The 11,241-nt window shown below is 42.4% G+C and overlaps 1 protein-coding gene and 1 long non-coding RNA gene across 2 annotated transcripts in view; one reads left to right on the top strand and one right to left on the bottom strand.

Moving 5' to 3' along the window:
• Positions 1-9,253, bottom strand: part of TBCA (tubulin folding cofactor A) — a 27,037-nt gene extending 17,784 nt beyond the window's left edge. The window contains 1 exon segment of the mRNA NM_001245479.1: positions 9,189-9,253. The gene's annotated coding sequence lies outside the window, so the exon portion shown is untranslated.
• LOC116806744 (uncharacterized) lies at positions 8,951-10,971 on the top strand. Its single transcript, XR_004365782.3, has 2 exons — positions 8,951-9,492; positions 10,235-10,971. It is a non-coding gene; the product is annotated as an uncharacterized lncRNA (long non-coding RNA).
• Positions 10,972-11,241: the final 270 nt, after the last annotated feature.

The raw sequence follows: 11,241 nt of genomic DNA, 5'->3' as shown, positions 1-11,241 counted from the left end.
TCTATATGCTGATAGTTTATATTGACGTCATTCTTCAGAAATTAAGTCTGCCAGGCAAGCATACCTCCCATTCACTCCAGGGAGTTAGGCCAGCATGTTTCCTATGGCTCTTCCTCCTTCCTGAGAGACAGTGTCAAGAGCTTCCAGAATTCAGAGACATCCACAGGACTAACATGAACACCATGGTTTGACACTGGCCGAATGCCAGGCACCCATGAAAGCCACTTGCTCACGCTCCCCTGCCACAGCTGAGCAGAGGAGAGAGAAAAATTTAACAAAGGGTTCAGGAGTTGAGATAAGGACCAGGAGAAAACACTCCAAAAACTCAGCTTAGAGGTGAGTTAATTGCTAACAAAATTAGAGGAGGATAATGAGAAGTAAAATAAACCCCTAAAAAACACCTTTCTCCCCCAACCCCTCCTTCCGACCAACAGCACCGGGAGACAGGGTGTGGGGGCTTTGGTCAGTTCATCACCTGAGGTTTTCTTCTGCTGCTCAGGGAGAGGAATCCTTCCCCTGTGAGGCCATGGGGTCCCTCCCACAGGACACAGCTCTCTGTGACCTTCCCCAGCACAGTACCAATCTCACCAGCAGCAGTCCTCCCAAAACTGCTGCAAACTGGGTCCCTCCCATGGGCAGACACTCCTCCCAAAACTGCTGTGGTGTGGTCACTCTTCCACAGGGTGCAGTCCTGCAAGGACAGGCTGCTCCAGCCTGGAAGCAAGGCCCCCTCTCTCCATAGTCTCCCACTGGACCACAGCCTCCTCCAGGCATCCACCCGCTCCAGCATGGGCACTTCCCCCATGGGCTGTGGGGGACCTCTGCATCCCCCATGGATCCCCAGGGGCTGCAGAGGCACGGCTGCTTCTCCATGGTCTCACCAGGGCCTGCAGAGGAATCTCGGCTCCAGTGCCTGGAGCACCTCCTCCCCTCCTTCTCCACTGACCTTGGAGTCTCCCGAGGGAAACATGTTGTTTCCTTAACATGTTCTCACCTCCTCCTCTCTGGCTGGAATTAAAACTACACCACTGCTTTTGCTCTGATTTCTTCTTATGCATGTTATCACACAGGTATTACCATCATCTTTAATTGGCTCAGCCTTGGCCAGCAGCATGTCCATCCTCAGAGCCATCAGGGATTAGTTCTGCCACACATGATGGAAGCTTCTGGCAGCTTCTCACAGAAGCCACCTCTGTGGCTCTCCTGCTACAAAAAAACAGGCCATGCAAAACTAACACAACACTGGTGTGACATTATGGTGCTGTGCACGTTCTTGTGCCAGAAATTATTGTACAAAAATACTATTTGGAAGGTTTAAAGATATTCTTATGTTCAAATCAAGATATCACAGCCTAATAAAACAAAGGCTTGATTTGGTACTGTATACCTAACATCCAGAAATAACTAAGAGTCATCATTTTCTGAATTATATTTGCAAATCACTGACTATAACTTTATAATATACGATGTACCTTTAAGGTTAATCTGTTCTGAAAATGCAGAAAGAAGTCTTAGAGGATAGAGAAACCTGCCCAAGTCCAGTTTTACCCAACACATCTACAAAATATCTAAACATTCCAAGTCAACGTAGATTGGTTATTTTTATTCTCTATCCAGACTCAGTATTTCCTTTAGACACTGAAGTGTTATTTACACTTCAGTCTTCCTTTTTTATCCTAGAGTTTCAAAATAAGGACTCAAATTTAAAGATAGCAATGATTTAAAAAAAAACAAAACCCTAACCATTTCTGTGAAGACTAACAAAGACAACAAAGCGTCACAATTCAAACAGTGGTATAAAATATTTTGCAGTTGGGTCAGATGTTAAAAAAAAACCCAAAACACCTGTAAAGAAGTTTAATTTTTTAATATATCCTATGGCAGTCTACCCATACCACTCTGCTTTCTAGCAAGCACTGGCAGTTCCACAAACTATCATGAAATGTATGAGAACTTTTGATTTGAGGCACATTGCAAAGTCTTCATTTATATTAGCCCTTTTCAGCTATACATAAATGTTCACTGAAGTGAAGGCTCCCACATACCTGACTTAAATCTACTGACAACAACCTTGGTTTCCTTAAGTTGTTTTTCATGGACCCTGGAGAAGAAGAGGTCTACACCCCTAGAAACAACAGATGAAAACAACCCAAACAGAATAAAAGTATTTTACTAGAATCTCCCAGTCTTTCATGATGAAAAAGTAGAAACATAAGATCCATTTATTCTACACCTTGTCTCTACTGCCAGTCAGTAGTTATCTACTTGGGAAATATTATAAAGAAACAAATGAAGTGACATTTCTGGTGGCATACCTGCCTCTAGAAATCAATTTAAGGACTTTTAATCACTGAAGAACAACACTAAACCATAAATGTTTTTACAGACAAGAAGTCAGCTCCTAGCTACGGCTGCTGCCCTTTTAAAATTCTTAACACATTTGACTTTCATATCACTTAACACCTAATAACATCACAATTTCTGTTTTCTCTGTAAGAAACAGTTTTATCATTTTAAAACTGGAGACTAAACCCAGAAGAGCCCAAAGGGCTTGACAGAATCTTCAGGTAAAAAGAGAAAAAAGTCCTTTCCATATCATTATGATTTATTTCCTTACCCATTTTCCTTTACTCACTCTCCCTCCCCCACTTCAGCTCCCCAACCTGAAGAGCAAAGTAACACAAGATAGTTTGAGACAGCAAAAAAGCTGACCACTGGTGAACAGAGGTCTTCTCCTCCTTGGCTCTAGCACACACCTCTGCCAGCAATAATGTTCTAATGATCTCTCTACACCAAAACTGTAAGAAATTAATACAATGAACAAAACAAAAAATCTCCAACAAAAAAAACAACAACAATCACCCCTCCAAAAAATAAAAAAACAACAAAACCAACAAAAACAAAACAAACAAACCCTGAAAAAAAACAAAGCCCAAACAAATAACAGCATGACAGTTTTTCTCATGTGTTAAGCAAATTGAGTGAGCTCAACAAAAGGTTTGACTAGTATCAGAGACCAGAAAAGGGGAGAGGGAAATGAGATCTCCATGTTTAGGATCACTTTGATTTCTCAAGGGACTTCACCCCTAGTCTGCTTAGGGTGCATAGTTTTGAGTGCTGTTCTAACTTTCAGCTGCTGCAGAAAGAACCCCAAATTGCCCTCCTTTCTCACTTCACAAAGGCACCTACCTTCTTACTCCAGTCCATATATATCAATGCTGTCATCTCCTGTAGTTGCATCATTACCAGTAGCAAGCAAATCTACCTCTCTGATTCTAAGAAGGGCAGTTTATCTGAAATTTTACAGATGAAAAAATAATGCACAATGGGGGTTTTCTGCATGCATAATTCAGATTCTACATGAGCTAGAATGGCACCTGTGTGCTTAGGCCACCAAATATCGACTTCTTTCCAGTATTAGAAAAATCAACACAAGAAACATTTTCCTGGCTGGATTGAGCAAAGCAGACCTCTGAAGAAGATGAGGGGGAATTGCTCAGTTTTGCTACTGAGCAAATTCACTATGTCCTATTCACTAGAAAATGCCTTTCTTCAGAACTAATGTTACCATTAACCACTGTACATGCTAATATGCCATGGATTCAGCCTGAGAGCACAGAGTGACAGTACTGACTAGATAATGAGATATCTATGCTAACTTAGTTCAAATTTAGAAGTCCATGATAGTGTACAAGGAGCAGTGTTATAGTATAATCAAATTCTTATATAAATATTAGTATTAATAGTATAATAGTAATTTTCCTTCTAGTATAATATATTAACACTATGCACAATTCTAGGGCAAGTAATTCAGCAACTGCAGTAACACTGGCAATATGCTAATCACTACCAGCAGAGCTTAAAATACCAGGTCCTTAATCTGCAAATTTTACTTACACACACTCTTGGGGTTCACTAAGGCTACATAAGAATACAAACTTTAATGACCATAGGGCCCAAGAGAAAAAAACAAGGAAGGATGAAGAAATACAGTACTTAACCCAGGTATGCAAAGTGCCATATTTTCTTAGCCATGACTGCCTACTTTCTGATTTAGACAGGATACCAAGTTTATGAGCTTATTTTCTTCTTCTAGCGACATAACCATCACCAAAGAGAAATCTTCTCTTTTAAGACTCAAGATGTAACAATACATGAGTATATGCATAATTTTTAGTCCTTTCTGCACCTAACAGCTTATAGAACTGTTAGATTTATTGTGACACTTCAGAGTAACTTTGCAAGGTTGGGTTTTCTTAGGGATTACTACTGTAAAAAAAGATGAAAATCAGATCGATGATTTTTTAAGTCAGAAAATTATTTAAAGATAAAAATTACTTGTAAAGTTAAAAAATTTTAAATCATCTGTGTAACTAGAGGCATCTCTGAATCTTCAGGGCTTCACTTGTTCTTGCCTCTACAGAAAGTTGTAAATGCTAAGGAGCCCAAGAACTTCAGTTTTAGAGAAGAACAAGAAGTTAAGCCTCTGATGTGGAAACAATTTGGGTTGCCAAAGATCTTAACTTCATTTTCCCTTTGTAATCCAGGCATCATCTTCAGTCAAGACTTTGTTTTGGAGAATCTACTTCCTCCCCTCTACTTCACAGAATCTACTCCCTCCCCTCTAGGCCCCTCCCAGCTGGGAGTTACTGTAAGTGCTACAATAATGAGAAAAATTAAATAGAATTGCAGTCATATTATGTGTGTAGGCAATTCATAATGCCTCAGAAAGACTTCTTATTACAGTTAAAAGAAAAAACAATGAATGTCATGCTCTTGAATGAGATTTCCACCTATATGATATATCTAATTCAATAATCCTTAAAGTCAAGGCAGGATAGACTATGGTTGTTTGCACAGCTGTAATTCATCTCCTTTCTCTTAAGCATTACCATAAACTTAATACAATTTTTTCTAGATTTCCAATGGATCCACATTCTAATTCAACAGAAAATAATTATTTGTAACTGTTTAATCCACATAGGTGAGTATGTGGCTCCATGCCATGAATAAAAACAAAAGCACTACACATATGAATAAAGCCACCAAACTGGTACTACCAAGCAACTGGAACTACTGTACCTCCAAACTTTTGAAAGATTTGAAGGTTAAAAGCCACAGTTTTCCACATATTCTCACACAAATGAAAATTTTAAAAAAGGAAAAAAAATGCTTTCCTCCTTTAATATTGTATCACTAACAACACTTATGGTTGTAAACCTGCTTGGGCATGTTTTAATTTGCCAGCCAAAACGATAACATTAATAGATTATTATGGTCACCATCAACATGCAAAGACAGTTTTGCTTAGGGGGCAGAAAACAATGGTAAACACAAAAAATCTGAGATGCTATATTTTTTAAAAGAGCTAATGGGATGGAAAAAGGAATGCAAGAGACAGTTTTCTTTAGATCTGATTATTCTAATCTAAATTTGTGAAATATTTCTAAAAAGGAATCACTTAGGTAGTCTCTAAAGGTATAGTAACAAGTAGAATCAAACACATTAAAAAACAAAACAAACCACCACACTATGCATTTTCCACAGCAACACCTGTGTCCTTGTCACAGCTTTTTAAGATGCGTGTGGGTACTGTTTGTTGTTGTGAAGTTAAAACTTGTATTGAAAAGAATCAGAGAAACAGGAAACCCTTGAAAAAAAAAAGTTTGTTTCTAGACCTTCCAACTATTTATCCACATTGATAACTATGTATGTCACAGACCTTACCTCAGACAACATCTAAGTGCAGGTGCACTCTTTTCTCAAACCACGTAAAGTAGGGATTTTTATGTGGGAAAGACAATCTTAGTAAGTCTCAAAGATTAAGCAGTCTTCAAACGTAGGGCCAGCTCCAGACTTTATGTATCTGATCCTCATGTCAGGAGCACTACAAAAGGTACTTAAGACGTATCTAAGCAGCTCTGCACCACAACTACCACACTCGGCTAATTCTGAATCCAAATTTACATCGACTCCAGGACTGTGCTGCAGACAACCCTAGGCAACAGATGCACAATCCACATTCTGAAAAGGGCTTTGGGAGTCAGCTTGTATCCAAAAAAGCATTATGCATATTCACCTTCTTGAATCCCTGAGCTCTCAGATGTGCAGTGTACACACATTAAATTGCTCTATCATGCTGACTCAGTATAGCTGAGCAGCTCTGCAGATCATTCCTCAGTACCCAAATAATATGAAATATCATAGCCCTTCCCATTAACTGAGGTAACAAACAGTTGTTGCACACAATTCTCTGATTATAACAACAAAGAAGAGAGACCCGAGTTTCTCATCAATACATTGGTTCTATGAGTGAGGATCTATGGCTAATGGGCAACATGCAAGAAAGCAACCATACTTCATACACAGTGGACAGAAAATGGAGATTTCTGACTCACACTAGAAATAGCAAATTTCTTGAGTAACCAAGAACACAAACTATTTTTGTGCTTGAATCAGCAATACAGTGAACAAGGAGTGAAAAGGAGTCCTCACATTCTTCATACTTTTCTTGCACAAAATATATCCTGAACTCAGGGGTAAAACAAATCAATTTTAGAGAATTGTTCATATTTATATTTAAAATCAGACCAACAGTTTTGTGTAACTTGCAGAATTTCCTGTGCTTGGAGTGAGGGGGAGAATCAGTGTAAACTGCTTTGCAGTATGATGTTATTTCACAAAGAGAAAAAATAGTATCAACACCAGTGCAGCAGGCAAAAGAACAATCTTGTGAAGATACCAGTTTTAGAATGGTAAATTAAAAAAAAAAAAGGAATTGCTTCACAAAAAAATCAATACACTTTCCCCATAGGTTCATGATGTAAAATTCTATAATCAAGGCTTGTAGATTTGTAATTATGGTATGTCAGCCACATTTAAACAAGCATGTTAAAAGATTGTTAAAGTTAAACTAACACAATTGCAATGTGAATTGTCTTAGTCTCATTCTAATCTACTCGTGTCACTTTCACTTAATCAGATGGAAACTATGGGCAAATGTCAGTGCTATTTTCAGGCAACCCGACTTACTTTGTTTGTGGCGGTTTTTAAAATGATTTCCAATCTGAAATGCAAATAAGGTATTCTAGACGTTTTTTTTTTTTCCCCTAGTCAATTCTCTCACTATCCAGCAGGTAGTTGCTTGGATTTACTGAGAGTAAAACTATTTTGATGCAATTAAACACAAAGTATTGCTTGCTAGGACATAAGCCACGAATACAGAAAACATTACTACTCATGCACAACAAATCAACTTCTTTTGAATTACAAACTATTGAAAGTATAAAATCATCAAGAGCCTGGCTATCAGATTTGCCAAAAAAGTAAAAGAGCTCCCTATTTCTAGTTTAAATTTCTTTCACTGATACACAGCAATGTAAGAAATGTGCAAGCAAGTAAATTACCTACAACCTAAAATATAATCTCTTGAGAAAAGTACACAAAGAATTTATGACTTACTGCTAAAAAAAAAAACAAACCAAAGCATAACAGCTGCTTCATTCTTAGCATGAAAAAAAAAGTGAGGAGTTAGGTAACTAAAGAGGAAAAAAAAGGCTACAACAGATGATTAGCACAAGTCAAAGGAAATGTCTAAAACGCTCTCTATATTCTAACAGTTGACCCCTAACTTTTTTGATACATTCTTAAAGCCTGAGCACTGAACATGGTTAGAAATCAATATTACATGCCAGATTCAATGTGCTCTTCTAAACAGAAAACAGAAAAAAGCCTAATGAAAATTAACTGAAGTGCTAAATCAGTTGCTTTATAAAATGCTTAATAAGCCTCTATGCAAGGAAAAAAAAATACATATGGAGTTGTTCTAGTTCAAAATAAGAGGACAGTGCTAATGTTCCCAAGTTGACACAAGTCACAGGTACGCCCACTGCAGCAGAATGCATAACTAGGTTTCTGGTTAGAGAAGGAAGGGTGGAGTGGGTCAGAGCCACACATCTTCACGCATCTGTGTGTAGCTATCACTGCACACAGATACAAGAACTGTAAGCTGCCACTGTATCATGTCCCCACAGGGAGTTACCATAACATTCCTCTTCTCTTTTTTTTTAAGTTACCTTCACTTAGAGAATGCCAGCTGCTGCAGAGTAACTGTAGATATGACTGTTGCTATTGCACAGCACACTCAAGGCAAGTTTACTTGCTTACTTACACGGACATTCTCCAAAAGCAAATCTGAATCTTGTTGACTGTATTTGTATTGTTTACCCAAACTTTTCATTCTTTCTTTGTACTAGCTCTGAAATGCATAGTTGTGTGGTTTGCTCCTGTGTTCATAGAAATTCTGAAGTACCTTTAACTAACACCAACAGTGATAACTTTTCTAGTCTTCAAGTCCAACCTTTCAAAGTGAATCAACTACAAGAAAATGTGCCTATCTTAGTGACAGGAATTTGCAGTCATAACATGAAGTTGATTATATGAAATTACACAATTTAACATCTTCATCCAGCACACATTCATGTCTCTGCCTGAGTCAGCACAGTCTTTGTAGCCTTAATAAACCCCAGCGTGACCAAATAGTGTTTAAAGCTATAATAAGAGTGATCCTGACCGATACACTTTTCTCGAAAACTACGACTCCGTTGAAACCATGGAAGATCAAGGCTCTGATGACGAATCTACCAGGAGTGCCCAGGGACGTGGTGGAGTCCCCATCCTTCGAGGTGTTTTAGGAAAGAATGGAATGCTATAGTCGAATTAAAAAGGCGGTGATGTTTGGCCACAGTTTGGGATCGATGATCTCACTGGCCTTTTCCAACCTAATTGCTTCTGTAATGCCCCTGGTTCTGTAACTTCTGAACCAGAAATATTCAACAGCAGATTTGGTTAAAAAAAAAAAAAAAAAAAAAAAAAAAAAACACGAACATTTGAGGCTTCATACCTCAGCAAGGTATGAGGCGAGACTGCCCTGCACACCGAGGAGGCTGGGTGACTACCCTCGACTCCCAAAGGCACTAAGAAAGGGAAGGAAAACCGCGTTTAAGCGTGTCCCAGAAAAGCGCGGCCTGCTCCCGCGGGCGGTACCGAGGGGTGGGTGCCCGTGCCAGGGCCGCTCTCCGGCACAGCCCGCCAGCCCCGCGGCCCCCGCGGTACGGCCGGTCCCGCACGGAGCCCCGCCGCAGTCCCTCGGCCCGGCCGTGCTGGGCCATGCCCCGGCCGCCACTCACCGCCTCACGACGCCGGTCTTAATCTTGATCTGCCTGAGGCGCGGGTCGGCCATGGCGGCGGCACCGTGACTGCGCAGCCCCGCGCCGCGCATGCGCCGAGCCGCCAGCCCGGGCGGCACCACCGGGGCGGCGGGAGCGGCGCCTCCCGCGGCGCGCTGAGGGCGGCGGCGGCGCCGGGCGGGTTCGCCCGCACACCGGAGAGAGGTGGGAGCGGAGCGCCCGTGCCGGCCTCGGAGCGGTTCCGAGCGGTGACGTGATGGCGAGGGGCTGGAGACTAACCGGCACCACCCGTTCCCGATCGCTGGTAACGGGGTCTACAGGATTAACGCCATTTCACACCATTCTCTGTGCTGTGTCATGCGCTTTTCTCCCATTATCAGGCCCAGAAAGTCCTGTGAACCAAGGAGACAAACCAAACAGATTTCTTTTTCCTATTCCACTGGGAAGCTGCAGCCCCCCAGCACTGCCTGCCTGCAGCCCCCCAGCACAGCACTGCCTGCAGCCCCCCAGCACTGCCTGCAGCCCCCCAGCACAGCACTGCCTGCAGCCCCCCAGCACAGCACTGCCTGCAGCCCCCCAGCACTGCCTGCAGCCCCCCAGCACTGCCTGCCTGCAGCCCCCCAGCACAGCACTGCCTGCGGCCCCCCAGCACAGCACTGCCTGCAGCCCCCCAGCACTGCCTGCAGCCCCCCAGCACTGTCTGCAGCCCCCCAGCACTGCCTGCAGCCCCCCAGCACTGCCTGCCTGCAGCCCCCCAGCACAGCACTGCCTGCAGCCCCCCAGCACAGCACTGCCTGCAGCCCCCCAGCACAGCACTGCCTGCAGCCCCCCAGCACTGCCTGCCTGCAGCCCCCCAGCACAGCACTGCCTGCGGCCCCCCAGCACTGCCTGCCTGCAGCCCCCAGCACAGCACTGCCTGCGGCCCCCCAGCACTGCCTGCCTGCAGCCCCCCAGCACAGCACTGCCTGCAGCCCCCAGCACAGCACTGCCTGCAGCCCCCCAGCACTGCCTGCCTGCAGCCCCAGACTCTCTGTCACCTTTGACAGGTCCTGAGGAGGAACTGGGACCAGAGCTGTCACTGAACAGTGAGACCTGGGACATCCCAATGGCCAGGGACACCTCTGCCTTCATCTGCTTCCACTGAGATTAAGGGAGTGACTCATGTTCTTTTATATGATTTTTGAGTCTAGATTATGGTTGTTATAGTGATACTGTAAAAGGTATGCTATGATCCAACCCCATCTGCAGAGAGTCCATGTGAACAGAAATCATAAATAAAATTGTCTTATAAATTGTATATTTTACTACTTAGAGATTGCACTACACTCCTCTCAGCTGTGTCTTGATTTGACAAGAGACAGCTGAGATGAGACCCCATAAATGTCTTTAAGTATTTAAAGGAGGGAGTCAATAGGATGGATCCTTTCTAGTGGTGCTAAGCAGTAGAACAAGAGGCAGACACTGATGTCCAGGAAGTTGCACCTGAACATGAGGAAGATCTTCTTAACTGTGCAGTGACTGAGCACTGGAACAGAAACCCAGAGACGGTGTAGAGCTTCCCTCACTGGGGTACTCAAGAGCTACCTGGACACAATCCTGTGCCGTGTGGTCTAGGATGACCCTCTTGAGAAGGGAGGTTGGACCAGATGACTGACTGTGGTCCCTTCCAACCTGACCCATTCTGTGTGTAATTCTGTTAATAGAAATACTGTGTTATGCCGGTAATAAATTCTGTGCTATACTAATAATGAAATCCCAGTAAGGAAAATAAAGCTTTAATTGTTAATCTGTTGTTTAATGGTTAAACTAAGTGTTAAACAGTACAACTTAGTGTTGTCATAGTTTTGTCAAGGATCTCTAAAATAACCTGTCTGTCCTTAGTGTCTGGTGGCTGGTAAAAGCAATAAAGAGGCAAGATTAGCACTGGCATCTCAGTCCTATAGTTGAAATCAATTGCAGGATCAAGGGCTGTTTCCCTTTATGGTTACAATCCCTAGGGTCTGTGTTTGAAAGAAATTCCCCTGAAGGAATATTTAAATCAACAAGAAAGAAA

The sequence above is a fragment of the Taeniopygia guttata genome, chromosome Z (genome assembly GCF_048771995.1).
Source record: "Taeniopygia guttata chromosome Z, bTaeGut7.mat, whole genome shotgun sequence".
NCBI classification, from domain to species: Eukaryota; Metazoa; Chordata; class Aves; order Passeriformes; family Estrildidae; genus Taeniopygia; species Taeniopygia guttata.
This window is presented reverse-complemented; position numbering and strand designations above follow the sequence as displayed.